This window comes from Mustela putorius, unplaced genomic scaffold (assembly GCF_011764305.1).
Source record: "Mustela putorius furo isolate JIRA1106 unplaced genomic scaffold, ASM1176430v1.1 tig00003862_pilon_pilon_pilon, whole genome shotgun sequence".
Taxonomy (NCBI): Eukaryota; Metazoa; Chordata; class Mammalia; order Carnivora; family Mustelidae; genus Mustela; species Mustela putorius.
Window position 1 is genome coordinate 1,047,911 of NW_025422014.1, and position 9,359 is coordinate 1,057,269.

Consider the following 9,359-nt stretch of genomic DNA (forward strand, 5'->3'; position numbering starts at 1 on the left):
TTAATTTGGGTCCTTTCTTTTTTTCTTAGGATTAGTTTAGTCAGTGATTTATTGGTTTTATTAATTCTTTCAAAGAACCACTTTCTAATTCCTTTGATGGGTTCTACTGTACCTCTAGTTTCTAACTCATTGATCTCTGCTCTAATCTTAATTATTTCCCTTCTTGTGCATAGGGTTGGCTTAATTTGTTGTTGATTCACCAAGTTCTTTAAGTTGTAAAGAGAATTTGTATATTTGGGATTTTTTTTTTTTGAGTGAAGCTTGGATGGCTATGTATTTCACGCTTAGGACCAACATTGCATTATCCCATAGGTTTTGGACTGTTATGTCTTCATTCTCACTGGTTTCCATGAATTGTTTAAGTTGTTTTTTGACTTTCTGGTTGATCCAAATTTCTTGGGCCAGATGGTTTTTAGCTTCCAAGTGTTTGAATTCCTTCTAAACTTTTTCTTGTGTTTGAGTTCCAGTTTCAAAACATTTTGGTCTGAGATTGTGCAAGGAATAATTTCGGTCTATTGTTATGGGTTGAGTCCTGAATTGTGACCCAGCATGTGGTTTATTCTGTAGAAAAAGTTCCATATGCACTCAAGAAGAATGAGTACTCTGTTGTTTTAGGGTGGAATGTTCTGTATATATCTATGAGATCCATTTGATCCAATGTATCATTCAAAACTCTTGTTTCTTGGTTGATTTTCTGCTTAGATGATCTGTCTATTGCTGAGAGTGGCATGTTAAGATCCCCTGCAGTGAATGTATTCTTATCAATATGATGCTTTATTTTTGATTAACAGTAGGCTTGTGTAGTTGGCTCCTCCCGTGTTGGAAGCATAGTTACACTTGTTAGAACCTCTTGGTGGGTAGACCTTTTAAGAATGATGTAGTGCCCTTCTGTATCTCTGGCTGCAGTCTTTAGCTTAAAATATAATTTATCTCACATGAGAATCACTACCCCAGTTTTCTTTTGAGGTTCGTTGGTATGAAAGATGGTTCTCCATCCTTTGACTTTGACTCTGAATGTAGCTTTAGGTTCAAAATTAGTCTTTTGAAGACAGCATATGGATGGGTCCTGTTGTTTTATCCAGTCTGCAACCCTCTGCCATTTTATGGGAGCATTTAGGCCATTCACATTGAACATAATTATTGAAAGAGAAGTTTTTATTGTCATCATGTTGCCTGTGAAGTCCTTGTTTCTGTAGATTGTCTCTGTAAATTTCTGTTCTCTAGACTCTTGGGGTCTGTATTCTTTTGTAGAACCCCCCCTTTAATAGTTCTTATAGTGCGGGCTTGGTGGTCATATGATGTTTTAGACTTTGTCTGTCTTGGAAGCTCTTATCTCTCTATCCATTCTGAATGTCAGCCTTGCCAGATAAAATATTCTTGGCTGCATATTCTTCTCATTTAGTGCCTGAATATGTCTTACAGCCCTTTCTGGCTCTCCAGGTTTCTGTGGACAGGTCTGATGTTATTCTGATGGTCTTCCCTCTGTACATAAGTAAACTCTTCCCCCTAGATGCCCTTAAGACATCTTCTATAAATTCATGATTCGCTAATTTAACAATTACATGTCTGATTGTCTTTCTACTCTTGTTGATATTAGGGGGTGTCCTCTGCCTCTAGGACACAAACACTTGTTCCATTCCCCAGATTAGGGAAATTCTCACCTAGTGTGTGTTCAACTATATCTTCTAGCCCTCTTTCTCTCCACCCCTCTGGGATCCCCATAATTCTGACATTGGAACCTTTCAGGGTGTCATTTATTTCTCTAAGAATGTTTTCATGGATCTATGTTTTCATTTTGTTCCAGGCCTCCTCCTGATCCTTCTTTTCTATCAGTTTGTCTTCTAGGTCGATCTTCTGCCTCATTTACACCAGCTGTTAGAGTATTTAGATTAGATTGGATCTCATTGATAGCACTTTTAAGTTCTGCCAGATCAGCTCTCACTTCTGTCCTTAGAGATTCTATGTTGCCACTAATGGTCTTCTCCAATATAATAATTGTCTGGACAACTGTTACCCTGGATTATATTTCCAACATATTGTTTACATCCATATCCAATAGTTCTGTGGCAGAGGTCACAGTCTTTGAACTTTTCCTCTGTTGGGTGTTCCTCCTTCTTGTCATTTTGGTGAGAAGTGGTTGAGGGGATGTATAGCTGAAAATATCAACCACGATCCAGGCAAGGTGTACCCTGGAGAGTTTCAGAGCAATTGGAAGTCACCTCCAAAAAGAAAAGAAAAAGGAAAAAGGAAAGAAAAAAAAAAAAAGGAAAAAGAGAAAAAAGAAAAAGAAAAACCCTGCAAAATAAGCCCCAGAAGTAATATTTATAAAGTACAAATACAAAAATGAACAAACAAAAAGACTGACAAAAGAAAAAGAAAAAGAGAAAGAGAGAAATCCAGCCAAAATGAACCCTCGGAATAAGATTCATAAAGTATAAGAGCAAAAATAAATACACAGGAACACCAAAAAAAGAATAAGATGGGAAGGTGTTTATAAACCTACAATGTAGGCAATGAAGTTTATTTCAGTTCTTCCTGAGTGTATCTTGTTATCTTTGTTAAAGGTCTCAACTTTGCAGAGATACAGGGAAATTAAAACTGGTGTGTGTGTGTGTGTGTGTGTGTGTGTATATATAATATATATATATAATTAAATTAAAACATATATTATTTTTATATTATAATTATAAATATCTATTATTATTTGTATATAAAATATATTATATATTTATATATTTCTTTATATTTATAATATTTATATATATTATATAAAATATATTTTTAATATATTATATTTATATATGTATTTAATTTAATTAAAATTAAATTACAATATATTATAAATTATATATATAATATAAACAGGTATATATATTTATAGTACTGAATAAGAGAAAATGACTACCTTGAAGCCTATATCTATCTATTTCTAAATATCTCTATCTATATATAGATATATATAAAGAAAAAGAAACAAAGGTATATGCATGACAAAATTTCAAGTTAAAAAGATACTATGGAATACGTTGTATTAAACATCTAGTTGAAATGGTAAGTAGGTAAAAATAAATAAAAGAACAAGAATCATGGGAATGAATTAAAAAGAGAGAGAGAGAGAGAGAAGTTGTATCTGTGAAATACCAGGTTTGGGGGAAATACCAGGAGCTTAGTATATTGTTTTCCCCTGATGCTGGGGTTTTACAGTTTTGTGGAGAACCTGTGATTGTTGTCCTCTTGTTCTTTTGACTTGTCTTCTTGGGGCAGAGCCTGAAAAGTTGTTTTTCAGTCAGTCTTCTTAGGCCAAGTTGCCCTGCCTCCTATCAAGGGACTGGTCTCTGTGGAAACCAGTTTTTCAGGCTTTTGTTCTCTGGAGGTTTTTGTTCTTTGGTGGGTTTTTGCACATTTTTGGAGGGTCAGAGCAAAGTAAACTGTGTGCTCTCAGACTTCCACCTCTGAGAGAGGTCACAGTCACTCTTAATCGTCCAGAACACACAGACTCCTGCTCTGCAATCTCTGCCAAATGCTGCAACCTCCCACAGGTGGTGTGCACTCCAAGCCACTGTCTCAGTGGTCACCCAAGGCCCCCACTTTTCTCTGCATCCCCGTGCCAACAAAACCACAAGCAATATTGGTCCAGGCCAGCCCAGTACTGGCAGCTGCCATTTTCTGGACCGCTGTCTGGAGCCCACGCCCATGCTGGGTGCATTCAGCCCCTGTGGTGGTGGAGGCAGCAGATGGCCACAGATCCAGTGACCAACTACAACCTGCATCAGGCTCTCTCAGATGCAGGCGGGTAGCTGACTGTGGGCATCCTGGGACTGTGACTTAAGTTCATGCCTGTGAACACCCAATCCCAGCAATTAATTGCCCCTTAAGTCCCCCCCTTTTTTTGGCTATGTTTTTGTTTTTTGGGGTTTTTTTTTGAGTGCTGCTAACCAGTCTCCAAACTAATGCCAGTCCTCAAGCACAGGGCACTGTATTAGGGTATTACTTTCCAGTGGGTCACTTCTGGTGGCTCCCTCTCCCTTCTGTTTATCCTCCAATATCAGTCTGTGCACTGTCAACTCCTTTGTACCTCTACACTGATGATCCTCTGCCCCTTTAGAGATCCAGAATGTATAATCTTACATTTCAGGCTGATTTCAGGGGTGTTCAGAGTGCTCTGGTAGATATTTAGCTCAATTCAGGAGACAAGTTGAAATATGGTCTCCTACTCCTCCACCATCTTGTCCCTTCTCAGTGAGTGTCTTAAAAAATAAAAAAAATTTTATTTATTTATTTATTTGAGAGAGAGAGAGAGAGAGAGAGAGCAGGGGGAGGAAGAGAGGAAGAAAGAGAATATCAAGTGGTCTCTGAGCTGAGCATAAAGCCCAATATAGAGCTTGATTTCACAACTCTGACATTATGACCTGAGCCAAAATCAAGAGTTGGATGCTTAAGCAACTGAGTCACCCAGACACCATAGTGAGCTTCTTTACAAAAGTTTCTTTGAACTTTTTTTTTAAAGATTTTATTTATTTATCTGACAGAGAGAGCACAAGTAGGCAGAGCAGCAGGCAGAGGGAGAGGGAGAAGCAGGCTTTCTGCTGAGCTCGGAGCCTGATGCAGGCTCCATCCCAGGATCCTGGATCATGACCAAAGCTGAAGGAAGCTGCTTAACTGACTGAGCCACCCAGAGCCATACTCTGAGCACTTTATCAAGTAAATTACTTATCTCTGTTGCATTGTTTTTTTTTCCCCCTGAGGTTTTATCTTTTTCTTTCATTTTGAATATGCTCCATTCTTTTTTTATTTTCATTTTCCTTGACTCTTTATTTTGATTTATGCATTGGATAAAACAGCTGGCACTCCCTGTCAATGAAGGGTTAGCCTCATATATGAAATGAACCTTATTGTTCAACTCTGCCCTAGCTCTTGGTTGTCTCTAAAAACTTTGTGACTGCATATTTTCAGACCACAACACTCTGAAGCTAGAACTCAACCACAAGAGAAAGTTTGGAAAGAACCAAAATACATGGAGACTAAACAGCATCCTTCTAAAGAATGAATGGGTCAACCGGGAAATTAAAGAAGAATTGAAAAAAATCATGGAAACAAATGATAATGAAAATACAATGGTTCAAAATCTGTGGGACACAACAAAGGCAGTCCTGAGAGGAAAATATATAGCGGTACAAGCCTCTCTCAAGAAACAAGAAAGGTCTCAGGTACACAACCTAACCCTACACCTAAAGGAGCTGCAGAAAGAACAAGAAAGAAACCCTAAGCCCAGCAGGAGAAGAGAAATCATAAAGATCAGAGAAGGAATCAATGAAATAGATACCAAAAAATCAATAGAACAAATCAATGAAACTAAGAGTTGGTTCTTTGAAAGAATTAATAAAATTGATAAGTCCCTGGCCAAACTTATCAAAAAGAAAAGAGAAAGGACCCAAATAAATAAAATCATGAATGAAAGAGGAGAGATCACAACTAACACCAAAGAAATACAAACTATTATAAGAACATACTATGAGCAACTCTACGCCAACAAATTTGACAATCTGGAAGGAATGGATGCATTCCTAGAAACATATAAACTACCACAACTGAACCAGGAAGAAGTAGAAAGCCTGAACAGACCCATAACCAGTAAGGAGATTGAAACAGTCATTAAAAATCTCCAAACAAACAAAAGTCCAGGGCCAGACAGCTTCCCGGGGGAATTCTACCAAACATTTAAAGAAGAACTAATTCCTATTCTCCTGAAACTGTTCCAAAAAATAGAAATGGAAGGAAAACTTCCAAGCTCATTTTATGAGGCCAGCATCACCTTGATCCCAAAACCAGACAAGCATCCCATCAAAAAAGAGAGCTATAGACCAATATCCTTGATGAACACAGATGCGAAAATACTCAACAAAATACTAGCCAATAGGATTCAACAGTACATTAAAAGGATTATTCACCACGACCAAGTGGGATTTATTCCAGGGCTGCAAGGTTGGTTCAGCATCCGCAAATCAGTCAATGTGATACAACACATCAATAAAAGAAAGAACAAGAACCATATGATACTCTCAATAGATGCTGAAAAAGCATTTGACAAAGTACAGCATCCCTTCCTGATCAAAACTCTTCAATAGTAGGGATAGAGAGCACATACCTCAATATCATCAAAGTCATCTATGAAAAACCCACCGCAAATATCATTCTCAATGGAGAAAAACTGAAAGCTTTTCCGCTAAGGTCAGGAACACGGCAGGGGGTGTCCATTATCACCACTGCTATTCAACATAGTACTAGAAGTCCTAGCCTCAGGAATCAGACAACAAAAGGAAATTAAAGGCATCCAAATCGGCAAAGAAGAAGTCAAATTATCACTCTTCACGGATGATATGATACTATATGTGGAAAACCCAAAAGACTCCATTCCAAAACTGCTAGAACGTGTACAGGAATTCAGTAAAGTGTCAGGATATAAAATCAATGCACAGAAATCAGTTGCATTTATTTACACCAACAACAAGACAGAAGAAAGAGAAATTAAGGAGTCAATCCCATTTACAATTGCACCCAAAACCATAAGATACCTAGGAATAAACCTAACCAAAGAGGCACAGAATCTATACTCAGAAAACTATAAAGTACTCATGAAAGAAATTGAGGAAGACACAAAGAAATGGAAAAATGTTCCATGCTCCTGGATTGGAAGAATAAATATCGTGAAAATGTCTATGCTACCTAAAGCAATCTACACATTTAATGCAATTCCTATCAAAGTACCATCCATCTTTTTCAAAGAAATGGAACAAATAATTCTAAAATTTATATGGAACCAGAAAAGACCTCCAATAGCCAATAGGATATTGAAAAAGAAAGCCAACGTTGGTGGCATCACAATCCCGGTCTTCAAGCTCTGTTACAAAGTTGTCATCATCAAGACAGCATGGTACTGGCACAAAAACAGACACATAGATCAATGGAACAGAATAAAAACCTTGTTATTGTCCAGGCAGCCTATTCTATTTTTAATAACTCCTAGTACTTGATGGTGTGCCAAGATACCAGTGTCTCAAAGGGGAGGATCTCAATCAGCATCTAGCTTCAGTCTGATTAGAAACCAGGCCCTCAGGCAATAGCTTTTAAAGAATGCAAATATATACAGTCCTGTAAAATTGCAAGTGTGAGCCCCACAGGATACCAGAGCCAGGCCAGAGTTGTTCCCTGAGCAGCAGTCACAAAAACTAGGCCTCCACATAAATGTATAGGTTCTAATCTGGGAGATGCTAATGAGCTGTAGTGAGGTAGAAGGATAGCACAATGGTAATATTCCCCAGCCTATGTTTTCGAAGAGCAACTTTATAGCTCCTATTTGTATGCCAAACCTTAAACCTGCCCCTAAGACTGAAGTTTAAGGGCAAGAAAGTAGGTTTCTTTCATAGAATAGCTGGGTGTGTATTCCAGTCTGCTGCCTGCATATGCGGGGTCTTGGGGGTTATAGCCTGCCAAGAATTATCATTCTGGTGGTTATAGACCTGTGGGGCCCAGAAACAAGATTCCCTGGCCACCAGAGCCAGGTATCAAGGGTTATTCTCTGGTGGCAGCTGCAAAACCCATGGCACCATACATAAAACCTGGGGCACCAGAAACATATAAACACTCACCTTGAAGATGCTAGCACTCTGAAGTATGACAAAAGAAGAGTATGAAAATGTTGCCACTCTCTAAGTTCTCAAGAAAAGTTTATAGTCAGGCCTTAGATATATGCTTAATTAGAAACCTGATGTTAGCTTATGACAATAAGCTAATTAAACCTCTTTCACTGAAAGACTAAGGTCTCAGGTATGTTGTCCTTGCTGTGCCCTCAGGGTAATAGCTGTTAAAGAACATTTCCTCCATTGGGTACAGTTCTGTGAAACTAGAGAGTGTAAGCCCTGCTAGCCACTAGAGTCAGGTAATGTAGAGGTGTCCTCTGGCAGCAGCCACAAAAATCATGGCACCAGAAAAGGTATAAACTCCTTTATGTAAAATACCAATGAGCTGGAGCAGGCAGGGGAGGGTAAAGATCAAACCCAAAGAGTCCTCTTTCTCAGAAAGACTAAGTGTGTATTTCAACCTGACAACCTGTGCAGTACCGTGGTAGTGGTAGTATACCACAAACTGCCTCTCCAATTGTTACAGTCCCATGGGTCTCCAGAGTCAGGTGATCAAGAGTCATCCCTTAGGCAACAGCCACAAAAGTCAGCTCACCAAATGTAAAGATTTGGGCACAAGGTATGTGTGGAAGTTTTCTTCCAGAAGATATTAGTGCTTTGGAGTGTGACAGAGGGAGAATTAAAAAGTTGTTTCCACTGGCTGCAGTGAGGTAAAGTAATACAAAGGTAGAAACTTCTGTAAAAAGGGGAAAAAAAGGAAAAATGGAAACATAAAAATAAAAAGGAAAGGAAAATAAAGTAAGTATTAAAAAGTAAGAATTTAAAAAAGTAGGAATTAAAAAAAAAATGGTGCCTGCTAACTTTAGCAGTGAGGAAGAGCAGGAAGATGTTGTCTGCTTGCCTCTGTCCTAAAGAGTATTGAGTATTTCAACAGATACCTGACCCTCACACCAATGTTCTAAAATATAAAAAGCAATCTCTTTCACATAAAGTCTAAGCACTTTTCAAGGAGCTGCTTTGGACTGAGCCCTAAAATGGGTGACTGCAAAGGAGGGCTTTAAGAGCTGTTTCTCAGTTTGCCACAGCCCCATGGGTTTCATGGTGTTGTGGCTTGCTGGTCTTCAAAGCCAGATGTTTTTGAGGTTTGTCTCTCACATATCAGTCTTAAAAACTGGGATGCCCAATATGGGGTATAAACGCTTTGCTCCTCAAGTTGAAGTTCCAGATTTTGAATCTCCCTCTACCCCCCACCCACCAATTGTGGATCACTGAATCAGGGCAAGAGTTTATGATGAGATTGCATATCAGCTTTCCTTACACACTTTCATGTGGTTTCCCTTTCGTTTTCAAATGTAAAGGGGTCACTCTGCTAGTGTTTAGTTTTTAATTTTTGTCTTTGTTTTCCCCATAGAAAAGTATTCTATATTCTATATTCTCTAGATTTGATATGTCCTTGATCAGGAAACCTGCTAGTCTATAATAATAGCTACTGGAATTTTGCTATTTCCTTTCCCCATAATAGCCAATTTGAAGGTGAGTTTCTGTAAACCAGTTGTTCTCCTTCCGCTTTATCAATTTCATACATTGAAAATTCTCAAAATATCTTAAATATTCATGAGTAGTAAATTTTGAACCCTGGGAGATCAATTAACTCTTTCAGAGGCTTAGAGGATAATAGCATACTTTTACTTGTAATTACATTTTGAATTTGTAATGCACCTA